The following is a 15,918-nucleotide window of genomic DNA, read 5'->3' as shown; positions in this document are numbered from 1 at the left end:
ACACTTTTAAAACCCAAAATAATATGTTTAAAACATTAAAAGGGTAGTGCAGATATTCAGACTGGGGAAGACAATAAGTATATGTAAGAATAAAGGATACATATAAATATTTTTCTCATATACCCCGAGCCATTCATTAACTCATACACACATCTCCTGAGATGTAAATAATCATGTAAGCCGTCGAATATGTATTTTCTACACCTTTGTATCATTAATTTAACATACTATATATACATTTAAGCCTTTATTTTCTGTCCATGTCTGCACAGTTAAGAACCAGGTCTCAGACCTGAAGGCTGTGGGACCATGCAGAGGTGAAAAGCAAAGTGACAGGAAGCAGATGTTTAAGTTCATCAGTATTAGCAAAGCTCCTAAACTGTAAAGATAAGTGTGTGCTTAAAACCCATTGAGTTCCATAAGATGAAGGCTCAGAGCTGAAGTTAAGCATATGTTTTGGGGAACAGGGATGGACGGCTGCCGGATGCCACAGCACAAAAATTAAGCATATGTGTAGTCTGAGCAGCTCATAGCCTTCGATTATAAAGGTTTCTTGCAGGATTTGTATTTATTTGTTTTCCTGTAAAGCATTTTTCTTTCATACAAAAACATTTACAGGCTGGAAATATGAAGCAAATAACATTAGTCTCATTTCATAGTCAGGTGATTATGAGTAAATAAGGGAAGCTTGGCTCTGCCCATTCTGCATTAATTCTCCTTTTCCCCTGCTTTTTTATCCTCACTGAGGAGTTCAAGGGTTAAGCCATCCCAACATGCCTCACTCTCAATTTATAAACCAGAAAATCTTCCATAAATCAAAAGTTACAAACAGACTTTGTAATGTCATAACTCTTGTGACGGCTCTGCCTTTGATTGATTCCTATACATACATTCTGTGTGATTACCATAATGTGTTCTTGGGGGACAATTCCAGCAGGGGAGAAGGAAGGCACAAGGAAAGAAGTAAATAACAAATGGTCCTGACTCCTCCTCATCGAGAGTGATTTCAGTCCAATGTTCCATCATATCAACTGGGAAAGAGAGTCTTAGGGTTTAGGCAATCAATTACAGATATGTGTAGAGGCAGACACAATCATTTCCCTGATTGTCACCAGTCCAGAGCAGTGACACAGGGAAGTGATCCATCAGTCTATTCCCACTGACAATCAGAGAAAGATGGCAGACACTTGTAGACTAACAGGCACCTGGATTGGCTGGCTTGGGAGATTGAAAAATAGCTGGATTTCAAACATAGCTAAACCTTTAAAAACCTCTGTTGGAAGATTTCAGACATTCCTGGAAACCATTTAGAGCTATTACAGGAGTCGCTCCCATTACGGTGGGTGGGGAGGAGGGTAAACCTGCTTTCAAGTGCATTAGAATAGATAGAGTGAAGTAATCATGTTTAAGCCAGGAATATCAAAGTTCTTTCTGATTTGCAGGCTTTTCTTTTCTTCTACTTTATTGTTGTATTTTTAATAGGCAACGTATTTTTTTAAGCAAAGAACAGAAAATTAGGTTGACTGTGATCAGAAATTTAGCATTAGATTTAGAGGGCATTCGTTCTATCACTTAAGGCTGATCTTTCCTCAGTGGACAGGGGGTTATTTATATTAAAAATCGTCACTGACCATCTGCAGCAGGGTGCAAAGCTCGGAATATGGTTGGTCCATCGGCCTGAGAAATCCCATCTTATAATAACCTTTATTTAAGTTATCAGAGCCCTGCAGAAAAACGATCCACACAATCACTGGGTCTTTAGTCGCCAGCCAATTTCAGATTTAATATATTTATTGTTTTCTTGTTATAGCAAATTTCTTTTAAAATATTTTTAAAATCAGCAGAATAAGAGAAAGCACACATTGACTGGTTGAAACATAAACCACAGAGCAGCATCCCATGAGCTGTGCAGGGCTGGCTGCAAGATGAGGACCATTGGAGAAGCATTAGCTGTTGACATCCCAGTGTTAAATGAGCGATGTTTTGGCATTGGGAACTTCCCAGGCACATCTCCCGCCACTCCTCCCCTCGCAGCTCTTCCCTTGACAACTGAGAATCCCAAACTCAACACCTGCAGGCAGAGAAGCAGTGTGGGGACTGTGCCTGGCTGTGTCCCTCCTGCCCCGCTGCTGCAGGCTTCATCTTTACCCTGATTTGTGATGCTCACCTTCCCAAATCCCCATTAGTGTTGGGTTTTAAGGCTGGACTTTGAAGGAAGGGATGCTGTGCTTAGGCTGGGGAAAGGCCAATCCCCCCTTTAGGCGAATACCTTTACCAGAAGGCACAGGTAAATTAAGTGAAAATCTGGCAGATCCTGAGGAGGTGGCGAAATGAGGAGCTCTGCCAAAGCCTGGAGTGTGGAACTGCTGGGTGAGGACGGAGCCTGCCCTTGAGGCTCATGGAGTTGGGATTTGATGCCGTACCCAACAAAGGATGTATTTTTGGCAGCCCAGGGAAGAAGGGAGGCTCACGGGCGTTTGGTCCTCCTACCTCTGAGCTTCTGTGGGAGGTGGAAATGCTCCCAGAGGGCTTCTATTAAAGCAGCCTCTTTCATCTGCCTAATGGGGTTGCGGTGGCATCCAGCATTTCCCTTGAGGCTCCCACCCCTAAAATGCTTCTGCTGCCCCCACAGCTTTACACCCTATTTCACAGCAGGAAAGGGAGCTGGTCTTGCTCCATGTTGGGGCATCTTCACCCCTCTCCCAGAGACAGGACATGCTGAGCTCTGTGTTTATGATACTTATTGATGTCCTGAGAGCCATCTATATTAAACCTTGATCTGCCTTCCCAGTCCTCAGGCTCTCCAACACACAGAAGCATCACATATTTGGTGGATTTTTTTGTGAAAACAAAATCCAGGAGCTCCCATTTTAAACATACCCAGGCCCCCTCTCTAGGACATCGCTGACAAAGTTCTTGGATAACATTAGTCTGACGGCAAAATGTATAAAATAGGATTTATTATTAATTCATAAAGAGCTTTGATATCTTATCTATTGCTCTTCTCTTGTAATGATTTTTAATGTCATCATGGGTTTTAATTTTGCATGAAACCCATCGTCGTCTGTTTTCATTTGTTTGGTAAACCTTGTCTGTTTTATTAAGAAAATCCCAAGGCTTCTGTGGGTATTTGTGCAACAATAAGAATAAAGAAATGTTAATAGTAATTTGTTTCTAGTTCAATGCAACATTAATTTCAGCACTACATTATGAGGATTTTATTTTTATAATTCCTCAACCTGGGGAAATATACTTCCCATTCCCAAAATCCGGTAATCCAAATGAAGAGTGAAAAATCCTCAGTGTCCTAAGATCTTGTACAAACCTTAACTTACCTTTTATTTACTGTATATGCTACTGCAAGCCAATAGGAACCGTAACTCCATTTAGATAATAATAATCAAATTATCCAAACCTGGGAGAACATGTTTTATAGATTTTGGTCTAAATTTAATACAAAAATGCAGCAGTCCTTGTTTGGAAGAGTTTATTAAGGGTTAGCAAAGAAAAAGCTTTTTCAATAGTCTATAACTCTCTAATGGCCTTTTTCAAATAAAATGGGAAAGAATTTGCAAAGAAACCTATATCAGTGAGCTGCAATTGTAACATTACAGTACAGGTCTATAAATCTTGACATGTTCAGAAGATTGCCTAAACCAGCAATACAATCTGTCCAAACCTCATTGTCTCCACGACCAGCCAGACTCATTTTAAGAAATGTATGTGGTCTTCAACCTAATTTTATCACCTTCATTTGTAAACTAGTCAATCAATCAAAGCATCCTGTGAGTCTAAATAGAAAAAGGAGTGCATTTTCATGCATTTCCAGGCAGCACAGTCAAAAATTAATCTCCACTTGATCAGACATTCCTTGCCCTCATCTCAATAGAGCATCATTAGGGTCAGCAATGTATATTAAAAATAGAGTTGCAGGGAACTGTTCGCCAGGGACTCTTTGCGAGGTACCTGCTGCCAGATCCAGGAGCTCTCTGTGAGAGAGGGCTGGGCTCATCCAGTGAAGAGCAGCCTAAAAACAAACTTAACAATGGGGAAAGGAGAATTATCAGGAATACACATGCTCCACTGTCTGATTCTTGCACCCTGAGCACAGAGGATAACGCTGCTGGAATGTACAGTGGGATTCCTGAGGAGACCTCACCTCATGATCCCTTTTCTATTTATGTTATGGACTATCTGTAGACATCATTCTTATGTATTTTCCTACTCTTACGTGTATTTGTGTATGATGAGACTGAGGGTGGGCAGGTTTGAGCTAGGGAGATGGGCAGTGGCTTTGCACTGTGCCCCAAAGTCCTAATTCCTACTTTTCCATTATGGAGTTTATGGCCCCTGTTATTGGGCACATTTGGTGTGGTGCTGCCCTGTGGATATAACAAGGTAGGTCGGGACTGACCCCTCCTTTCCCTTGCATCTGCTTTTCTTACCTCAGGCAACACCAAGAAAGCAGTAAATGCCATAATGGGTCTTGTAGGGATTTCCAGCTGGTGCTGGAGTTCTGTACAAACAGCAAAACCACCGAGTGCCCATGGGGAGCTGTGTCTGAGCAGCCCCTGGACCCTGCTCTGGCTGAGCTGGGACTGTTGGGGTGGCACAGAGAAGAGCAGCCCAAAACTGCTGGAGCTGTGCCAGAGAAGGCAACAAACTGGGGCTGGGCAGTGTCAGAGGAGGCAGCACATCTTGCTTTTTTTGGGAGCCTAAGAAAAATTCCAGAATGAGAGACATGGTACCTGAAGTCCTCTTTCCACCTTCCAATCCTGGTTTTCTCTGGCTGCCCCAAACTGCAAAACCTTATTAACTGGCTGGGGAACACTTTCCCCAGAGGTTTTTACTCCCCTAATTAAAGCCAGAGCACAGAGGGTGCTGTTCTTTTGGGAAGAGGGCCCTGGGCTTCTGCTGGGAACCTCTTAGCACCGTGACAATGTGCTGGATACATGTGGATGCACTGGCTGGATGAGACTGATGATTATGTGATGCTTGGCCATCTGCCTCCTGTCTGCTGGAGCAGGTGACAACCTTGACAGAAGGGACAGGATGAGGCAGCTCCCACACCATGTAGGGGCCTGTTCCTCCCAGGTGTAAATCCAGAGTGGGGTGGGGCGTTACAAATAAATACTTTTGTTTTACACCATCCCTTGGGAGTTCTCCAGCAAAGGCTGAGCAGGAGAGATGGTTTCACACACAGCAGCACGATGAGGTGGGGTTGAGGAGGAGCTGCCTTGGGAGGCTGCAAGAGAGACGCTGCCCTGGAGCCCCTGAATTGAAGAGCTCCCAAAGCTTGGGACTTCAGAAAAAATTTATCCAATGCTTTTCAGCCTTATTAGTCCATAATCCCTCACCATCACTCTTGGCAAGAAGGAAACATTGAATTTCCAGGGAATATACAGAGACTTCACAGATGATTCCTCCTCTTTTCAAGTGTTTTTTCCACAAGGGGTCATTGCAGAGCAGAGCAAGGATGACTTCAAAATTAGGTGATTTTTCCCTTTTCTAAAATAGAGTAGACATTTAGATGCAGTTATTTTAACTAGACTTGTTAACACTATTAATTTGTAGCTGAAAAAACACCATAATGTCTTAATATTAATTATTTGGTTGGTGTTCAAGTCAACTACATTTAGACTGAGCAATGTTTTAGTATAACTACACTTAAAAAAAAAAGGGGTAAAATACGGGAAATTGCCTCTGTGTATAAATGAAGCATTTAAAAATAAGTGTAGATTTCTGTGCAGTAATTAAGATAAAAAGAGAAGACTGAAGATGAGATGTTTCTAAACTGAAAATTAAATTCAGCCTTAGAACATGTAAAGAGCAGATCAGAAGCAATTGCAAACCATCAAACTGCTGTTGAGTTCCAGAGAACTGCTTCGTGTTATGTTTCTTTTTTCTTTCCTTTTGTTTGGCAAATAAAGCCTTTTCAATAATTCAGGCAAATGGCTTGATAAATACAAATAATTGAGCATATTAAGCTTAAAAATAAAAACATATTTTATCATATGTAACTTAAAAAGTAATCATATAATTAATGGGTGAAAAACAGAGAGAAAGATTGCCAGAGATTAAGATTAAGCCCTGCAGAAGAGAATGTTCTAACTAGAAATTGGTTTAATTAATAGCACATTTTACATAATGATTACAGTGTAATTGCGCTGACTAGCAGAGTGTCATTAAATATATCCATGCTCCTTTACAACACCCTAAGGCTAAAAATAATGAGTTACATTGAAAATCACTATGCAACAGGTTCATAAATAACATTTAAGCCTATACAAGGCGAATACTTATAAATAATAAATATTTGCCTTTTGTAATTGAAGAAAAAATGACAGCCTTCTTTTTCTGCTCCCCTGTAGATTGTCATGTTATAATGCTGCAAAGATTTTTTCCCCTTGCGTTCTCTAGAAAGTGCTGAATAATTTATTCAAATGCTAATATTCCACATAGTCTGACTTTGAGGAACAAATATTCCTCCATAAAGAATAAATGCCAAGTTGCTTATTACCAGCTTCCTTCTACTTTGCATCGTGCGGTCCCCAAAAAACTATCACAGCCTATTCCACATGTCAGAGGAAGTCAGTGGCCAGATTTTCTTCCAGAATAGTTACATTCCTTTTTTTTATTTAAAAATTACCCCTTCTCCCAAAATGTTCATCATGCTCAGAGCTGTTATGTAGCAACAGCTGCTCCTCAGCTCCAAAAAGGACGACATCATAAACCTGATAACTTTTTAATCTCCAGGTTTTCTCTGGTGGATCAGGAGGATCCAATAAAACCAGGTTTGATTTCATATCAGCGCTGGGCTGACATTTGAAAGACCCCAAATGGTTGATGCTTAGTTATTGACACAGCAACCTCTCCAATGTCAAAATAAAGTAACAGAAAGCTCCATCCAGGAGATGGGAATGTTCTGGAGCACTCCAGCCTTGCCCTGGGTTGTAGCTCCATGCCAGTGTCATCCCAAGGCAGGACTGGCTGGGTGTCACCTTCTCCAGAGGCAGAAGTGGGGTAATAACTCAGATATTAGGGGGAAAAAAAAACCCTTTGAGTCCAGAGGTTTTCCATGCTCTGTGTGTCATCCTTCCAACCCACAGAGCTGAATTGTGGTCTCAGATGAATAAATAATGGCAACAAAAATGAAGGAATTTCACCTAAGTGAAATAGGCTGAACACTGGAAAAACACACATTTTAATGGCAATGAGATATTTTTTGGCATTCTCATGCTTATTGTAGGTTTTTGTAATATTAGAACCAGAAACCTTATATTGCCTGAGCACTGATAAAACAAGTGTGAGCATCTACAGTGGAAAAACCAGCAGTTTGGTACCAAGAAGAAATATGGTGTTTGTTGGCAAGAAAACATTCTCTAGGTGAAGGTAGAAGTCTGATAATGCACAGAAGAATTCTTTATTTTTGGATGATACAAACCCCAATTGTCCGTAACCATTTATTCATGTTTTTCTCTACCACCAAAATGAACACAGGTAAAAGTTCCTTGTTTCGGTCAAACATTTTTCCCCCTTTTATTGAAGCAGGACTGATATACCTTCCTATCCACTGAAAAATTACCCCTTTTTATCATTATCCTCAACACTGTGCAGATAGATGAAACTACAGATATATTTGAAGAGTTTGGTGAAGCAAAACAGGAGTTAGTTTTAATGGAATTTAATTCCATTTTAATAGAATTTGCATAGTGGCAGGGCAGGTCATTAGGATCATGTCTTGGGTTTCTGTAGAAAACTACATTTGCATCATTGTTGGCCATATTTTCTTTATTTCTCATGATTTTTACAGCTTACAACATCCCACTGGGATCTCCAGAGCCCACTTCACTCCTCAGGAAGTGCAGGCAAAGGCAGGAATGGACTTCCAATGGGAATCTGAACTGAGGTGGCTGCAGAGCAACTGCTCCTTCCATATCACACCAGGAGTGCCTTTATCCCACCAACCAACCCTGCTGACAGCCCAGGGAGGTAAGAAATACTGCATATTTCCCCTTGATCATGAGGGGACTGACAAAGTTTAGCTCAGGTGACTGGTGTTGCACCAACAAGTCAAAACTGAAGGGAAAAAGAATCCAGGAATTTTAGTCCTTTGCCTTTCCTGAGTTTTCTGACACAACAGTGCACTAATGAAAATTTGGGTGTATCCAGCCATCGCTGGATGGGGTGGGAATCTCCTACCATCACTGTGGGAATCATATTATGGTGTCAACTTTTGGAATGTTATTGAAGATCCCAGAAATAATAATTTTCCTGCTTTTTCACACCCCCTCCAGCACCCGTAGATGTGCGATCTGAGCGCCTTGTTTTACCTTGGGGGGAAATGCTGAGTGCAAGCAGAAGTCAAGAAAGCAGATTTTAACAATTAGCACTTTTCAATTATTCCATCTTTGCTCATTGTTAATGCTGGATCAAATAACAAAACAAATATGATGAAATTCTTCCCTCTATGGTAAAATGTTCAGGTTTGCCTGTGCTGTCCAGGCTCCAAAAAACAAGGAGATCTAGAATTACTTACCCTGAACCTTGGAGGGGATTGCAGCATTTTGTAAAAAGCACAAAAATATGGGTTTTTTACAGTTAGATAGTTTGTCCCTCAATTATCTCTTTTAATAACTTAATTAATTACCCAAATAATTTAAAAAATCATACCTGATATAGGAAATGTAATGCATTTATTTGGATCCTGATCCAGAGCCAGCTGATATCAGAGGTCCTACATAGGCAACCCTTTTTATTATTAGTATAGAAAAAAACAGGGATTTTTTTTTTTGCCACAGAAAAAGGAGTAAAACTCCTGCAGACTTAAAATGTTTCAATTTGCTTATCTACGTTAAGACAAAACACCCCTCTAAAAGTACAAAAGGGCAGGATTTAAAACAAGAAGAAAGGTTAAGAAAGATTAAGAAAGAATGTCTTCCCCTGTTTATTCACTTCTGCTGGGCAATAATCTAATTTCCAGTCTCACGTCTCTATTTCAGCCCACATATGGCAGTAATATTGGATCTTCAGCAGTGCAGCTTAACCATGACTAAACAGGTTGATGAATGTCATGCATCTTATCATCATACATGCATATTTTTAAATATAATTCACTTTTGATCTGCACCCTTGTGCAGTGGTGAATGAAAACAGTTAAGATTTCTTCCACTGTCTGCCTTTAAATGTATTAAACAGCCCTGCTGTCAATAGATTATATTCTTGTACAATGATAATAGCCCAAAAAACTAAGAGGCCTTGTCAGGAATTGCAGTTGTCACAGTTTGATGCAAATGATTTTACTTGGTGTTCATCTGCTGCACAATCAGCTCATAATCTGGATATACATCACAGCATGACATGGAAATTTCCTGCTACTCTGCTTTCATTTCCAGAGGCAGCAATCAAATGAAAACCATTCAACCTCACCAAAATGTATAAATAATTTTCATTCAAACATATTAACAGTCAAAATATGAGAATTTATCACAGAGCACTACGCCTTTTAAGAAGCAATAAAGACTTTACTTTTTAAGCATATTTCTACTTAGAAAAGTAATATGAACAGTAAGTTGCGAGTTTAAAAGAGGATTTAAAAGTCCAGACATGGCACCAAATCTTCAAACTTAAGTGTGTTGATGCTGCTATGCTCCATACACTGCTTGGGAAAAAACAGCCCAGAAGAGGGTTGGGAAAAGGGGAAAAAAGGGGTACTATTCAAATGACTGCTTTCCCCTCAGATTTGCCCCATAAAATAAACATAAGTATTCAGATACAAAGAACAGAAAATGAAATCCTGTGGCACAGAATCTGGTGGTACAGCAAGCAAGATTTCCTTTATTTATCTCTTCATTTTCATTTATACTCTAGATTAGATTTTAATTTAGTTCAGTTTAAGGGTCTTTTTCTTTTGACTACCATTAATATTTAAAGTGATGTTACAGGCAGGAACACCCCCAAAAATACCTCTTTTAAAATGCATCCTGTGAAATTCAAAGATACCAAAGGAGGATGGGGCTGAACTCCAGTTCCACCAGTGCCAGCTGTCAATTATCTCCTGTTTGATCCCTTTTTGGTCTCTGCCCATGGCAGGGGGTTGGAATGATGATCCTTGAAGTCCCTTCCAACCCAAACCAGTCTGCGATTCTGTACTGAAAATAACAAGTGAAGAAGGCAAATATTTGCCCTGCCTGCCTGGCTGTGGGGAGGCGCAGGTCTGGGAGCATTTCCAGCTGCATTCCCAGTGGGAATGATGCTGGGGGTTACTGGGAACATTGGGGCGCAGCACCATCCCTGCTGTGCAGCATCAGGGATGAGTAGGGAGAGCCCCGAGGGTGTGGTACTCCACTGCACAGGTACACTCCTGTGCAATCACCCTGCATTTATTGCTGAAATGAACCTTTTTTGGGTGTAGCAGCCATAGGTTTGCCCTTCTTCCCGAACCACGCTTCCGTGCCACTATTTTCCCCAAATCCATTCATTCTGGGGAATCACTGAGCTCCCTGGAGCCTCTCCAAGGAGGAGAACAATCCCCTGCAAAGCCAAGGAACGGAGGAACAAAGGATGGTTTGCTGTTCTTATTAACAGTGGTGCTGAAAAAAATCACTGCCTCCCTATAAATTGGGTGCTTTTTTTGAGAAACAGGTAAAAACTGCTAAGATGACAGTTTTTCCCATTTTTCCAGTGAGTGTGTCTGAGGAAGTAGAAGTGCAATAACCTGGGGTACAGCAGGCTCAGCCATTTGAAATAAAACTTTGCAGTACTAATGTTTTTGTAACTGCTTTCATATTGTAATGATATTTTTCCAAGCACTGGTTTTATTTGATCTTAAATACCTTTTTGGGAAAGTCCAGTGAGCTGACTCTAATAAAATCATGCTATTGAAAAAAGGTTTAAGTGGAATGTTCAGAATAAATTACAAAACTGCATGCAAGAATACCAGCTAGTGCTGCAATAAAAATCTGGAAATGAGGATTCTTGCAATATATTTTAAAGAAGTAGTATACTTTTTTTTTGTTCCTTTTTTTCCACAGAATGTTTCATAATAGAAAGCCTTCACAACGTAAAAGAGGGTGAATGAAAAACGAATGAATAAACTGCCAAAGAAATTGCATTTAAAAAAAAAACTTGACTTTTTTTTTCCTTGAGAATATATTTCATATCATTTTCAATAACTTTTGGAAGATAATAGGAAAAGTAATTCTGTTCCATTTTGCTGTACCAAAATACTTAAATTACATCATAGTTAGACTGTCAGATCTCACTCTCTCTCACACACACAAATGTACAGACCCTCTGTACCCTCTGATGTCAAGAAAATGACAGAGTTGGTTTTTTCCATGAAAACCAGTCCATGTAATGGGCTTCTAGGATCCAACCAAGGCTCTTTGTAGTCTTCCTCTCTCCTGTAGATCCCACAGTCAAATTCCTATGGCTGAATACAACTCTAGGAGTAGAACAGGAGGGACTCACTTCTACACAAGCATCATTTTCTGTCTGGCTTCTGCCAGGGATCACCAGAGAACTGGGGAAGGCTTTTCCAGTTGTAACATGTCTGTGTTTGGAATCGCAAACCCAGGACTCCTGGTGATGTGGGTCACACAGTGCTTTGGTGCTTTGGACCCAGGTAGAGGAGCAAAAGATGCGACAAAACACTGACAAACCTGGGTAAGCATCCACAGAACCCCACAGCCACCTGCAGGTTCTCGCCCTCTTGCTGGATTTCTGTGAGGGTTTGCCAGGATTGTCCACACGCCACGTTTGAGCTGCTCTGCTGTAGCTGCCTGGACATTCCATCAGCTTCAGAGGCAGGAAGGACACCCCAGCCCTCCAGCCTGGTGTGGTATCCTGCAGACAGCTCATCCAGCACTGCCCTGATTGAGTGAGGTGTCAGCTTTAAAGAGGGTTCTGATGGAGGACACTGATCCAGGTGACAGTGTGACATGTGCAAGGAGGGATGTGTGCTTAAATATTAATCCCCAGCAGCCATAATGCCAGTCCTGATCTGTTCTTTTCCTATTTAAGAACTTAACATGAACAGGAGACTTGGTGTCTCGTTGTTCTGCTCCTCCACTTGGACTCTTCAGTGGGCCCATGTAGAGGATGTCAAACGATGAGGAAGGAGCCAAGCAAAAGGACCCACATTAGCAGCTCTTGGCTGAAGCAAAAGCTGTTGCTTTATATTCCACCCCTCCTTTAGCAGAGGACTTGTCAGTTGTCACCTGGAAATCTCTCCTGTCTGTTGTTCCTGCACTGGGAGGAGTAAGAAGATGTGGCCGCTTACTTTTGACTTGTGGACTGTCCACTGGCCCCGTCTTCAGGCAGCAGCCTAAAAATATCTTCTCAGTATGTTTTTACATTACAGCTCAGTCTGGAGCCTGTTCCAAGCTGGTGGGCTGTACTGTATCTCAGTGCCTTCAGCCTAAAATCCTCTTTGTTCTTGGTGGCTTTGTACAACCTGCTCAAGCATCTCCCAGCAAGTGCAGGTGGAAAAGAATAAATCAGATGAGATTCCTCGCAGGAAGAGGTCTTCATGCTTCCAGTGCATCCTTCAACCTTTCCTACTCCCACTCCTAAACTTTGTTTTCCACTATTTAGAATTGTTGTGGCAGAGAGTGATAATTTCTTAATTGTATCTACCTACTCTGGGAGAAATCAGAGTGTACAAACACAACAAACATGCCATTTAAAGACAGAACTGCAATAACAAAAATTTGACATGATCAGGTTTAGTGCTAATTTGAGATACGTCAGTGTGGCTGAATTTGAGGCTGAAGCCCAGGAATCCAGCCCTCACCTCCACTAGTGCTGCTGCTTCTGAGTCAGTTAATCCTTTACTTACCCTCTTTCCAAAAAGTGAATGATATTTATTTCCTTAGCTCATCAGTGTTAAACACTGATTTATAAAATGGACATTGAGCATTTTAACAAACAAAAATAATTGCTCAGATTTTTTTTGAGGCTTGATAAACACCGTGAGCTTTGGCCAAAGCATATTGGGTGCTTTTTTTCCAGGTTTACCAGGAGCTACTGGAATTTTCTTGTTATAGTTCAAAAAGATACGGCAAATGCTGGTAACCATTGCCATCAGCCCTGTCTCAGTTGCTGGAGTTCACTGTGATGTTTATAAAAACGAAAAAAACCAAACAATTCCTGTCCATAAGGGAGAAGGTGGAGATTTTCAGAAATTAGGGAGCTCCTATGGCAATAAAAGCCATTCAGGGTCCAGGAAGAATCCTTCAAGTGTTTTTGCAGCACCTAAAACTGTGATCCAAGCAATTGGATCCAATTGTGATTCCTCTGTAATTTTGGTGCCTAAAATATCTAGAACCTGGAGGCATTTCTGTTTCCCTAAGAATTTACAGGACTGCATCTACATGGAGATGGAGACTCCAACTCCCTGAGACACTGAGCACTCCCTTCACACCCTGTGGGTAACTAGACAATCATTCAGTTGCTTGGAGGGAAACAGGAGGGAATGGGACTTTGAAATACTGCACTTCAAAGTTCTGACGGAAACGTTCCACGAAGAAAACCATTGAGTGCCAAAGGAAGAAGTAATTTTCTTTATGGAGCAGTTTTGCCATCTCCTATTCTAATTCACACTTTTTTTAATGGGGAATAAATACCTACTCCACAAATTTTAATGACTACTCACATTTTTATTTCAGTAGCTTAAATATTTTTCTTTCAACTCTAGGATGGGAAAGGGGCAGCACATTTCATGCTGCAGCCCCCCGGATTTTCTGCTACCCCATTTGAGCACTCCAGGAAAATTTTGCTGCATCACAAGCTGGAAGCACTAAGGAGTTCAGAGAAGTTCTGCTGAAGACCAGGACTGTTGGTTACCTTCTGCCCAATTAATCCAGGAATCAGTTCCAGGTGAGCAAGGCCTTGTATCCATGCACAGCCACTGTTGATTTGAGTGGGATCCCTCAGCTGTGCCAGTCTCCACCACATCATTTCAGTTGCAAGATGAGGCTCCCCAGGAAAAGTGTCATAGAGTCAGAGAACTGTTTAGATTGAAAAGACCTTCAAGACCATTGAGTCCAACCATTCCCCCAGCACTGCCAAGGCCACCACTAACCCAGGTCCCCAAGTGCCACATCCACATGGCTTTTAAATCCCTCCAGGGATGCGATCTCTGCCGCTGCCCTGGGCAGCTCTGTCAGGGCTGGACAGCCCTTTCCAGGAAGAAATTTTCCCTAATATCCAATCTAAGCCTCCCCTGGTGCAGCTTGAGACTGTTTCTTCTTTAGCAAACATGATCTTAAGTGAAGCTCCAACAGTAATTTATCCCTGCTCTCAGTTACCCTTGAAAGCTCAGAGCACCCTGATGTCTTACAAGGGTATTTGTGTGATTTTAAAGCCCAGAATTTACTTGTGGGTAAATATGATACAATAATAAAAAAACCAGTATCCCGACACTGTAGTGGCATGTGCAGGAAATAGTATTTCTTGTACCATTAACTGTACCTGAGGTACCATACATGATCAGATATAAGTTCATACACAAAGCTCTGTTTTGTGTATATTAATTATATTAATTATACTATAACCCTTGGATGTGAAATATGCACACAGTATACCCGAACTTCATTATTAAAGTTGCATAATGAAACACATTTAAGTCAGGAAAAATATATTGAAGTTTTCTGGGCAATGCTTGTTGGACTCACTTGTGCCTCTTTCAGTCCCTGGTATCTCATCACCTCATTGTGAGTTTTCTACAGGATTCTTTGATATGTTCCCTGAATAATGCTTTTTAAAATAATGTTTAAAATCCTGTAGCAATAGTTCAAGGCCAGGCTAGACGGGGCTTAGAGCAACCTGGTCTAGTGGACCCCCATGGCAGGGGGTTGGAATGAGATGAGCTTTAGGTTCCTTTCCAATCCAAACCATTCTGGGATTCTATGAATGGTAACCTGCCAGGATGCACATGGAGCAGCATGTGGGCAATTTTACTTTCCAGAATGTTTCCTTGCAAGAAGCAGATGACAGGACAGATATCTCAGATCTTAATTCAATATCTAGGGAAAGGCTTGTTCCAGTGGGCCAGGCTTTTCTGACTCAGGCAGGGCATGAGGAAAGGAATAACGTGCAATAGCTGTGAAATTGGTGCCTCACACTATCCCCCAGATTTGATCCATTTTAACCTACTCCAGTCTGTTCTTGCAGCAAACCTCAGTCTCCAACCATCCATCTCTTATTTCCCCATGCCAGAAAATTAAGCATCTTCTGTCCCCCCTCAAAGAGGGGCAGGATCAGTTCCTGGAGGTGTGAGTGGCAATCTCTTCCCTGCTGGGTTTTTCAGCAGTGTCTGTACCTGGCACTACCTGAAGCTTTCAGTGTAGCATCCATGGAGCATCCAAGCTGGATCCATGCCCAGCGTAAGTGGAGTCTTCATGAAATTTAGAGAGATTTAAATGCCTCCTGAGCTCCTGTAGACTGATTATTTTTTTCCAAAAGCTTGTAACTCAACCAACTTTAGATAGGCTTTTGTGGGAATGCCAGAACATATACCCTTGATCACTTCCCTGCCAAATATCAAGTCTGCCCAAAAGGTAGGAAGAACTAGGTGATGTTAAAACTCTTCCAAGGGAAGATGGCCATTATTTTTTAAATTGGGAGATTACACTGAAACTCTGCACAGATGGCTCAAAGTTTGAAAAGCCTTTTTAAAATTATTATTATTATTCCTTGGTCTCTGTTAGTTTGTAGAGCTTGCAAAACTCTCTCTGTGACTCAGTCTCCCCCAGGAAAATGTATTTCCTTAACCCCCAGGCTTAAAGAAGTATATTTTGAGATGTAAGGCTGGTGTGCAGCCTACGAATGCCAGTTATCCCAATTGGGCCTTGCTTCCATTGCTTTTGGGGGGCTGTGACTGCCTCCTCCCAGGGCTGGCCCTTCTCTCCTGCA

The 15,918-nt window shown here is 41.4% G+C and overlaps 1 long non-coding RNA gene across 1 annotated transcript in view; it reads left to right on the top strand.

The window, feature by feature from the left end:
* LOC120323119 overlaps positions 1–13,875 on the top strand; it is a 120,326-nt gene extending 106,451 nt beyond the window's left edge. Inside the window, exons 4-5 of the long non-coding RNA XR_005563286.1 lie at positions 7,814–7,992; positions 13,700–13,875. This is a non-coding gene — a long non-coding RNA (uncharacterized LOC120323119). The remainder of the gene's footprint in view (positions 1–7,813; positions 7,993–13,699) is intronic.
* Positions 13,876–15,918: the final 2,043 nt, after the last annotated feature.

The sequence above is a fragment of the Pipra filicauda genome, unplaced genomic scaffold, assembly GCF_003945595.2.
Source record: "Pipra filicauda isolate LSUMZ 115617 unplaced genomic scaffold, ASM394559v2 scaffold19_size4547281_pilon, whole genome shotgun sequence".
NCBI classification, from domain to species: Eukaryota; Metazoa; Chordata; class Aves; order Passeriformes; family Pipridae; genus Pipra; species Pipra filicauda.
The sequence above is the reverse complement of the archived record's forward strand: the minus strand, read 5'-3'. Positions and strand labels throughout refer to the sequence as shown.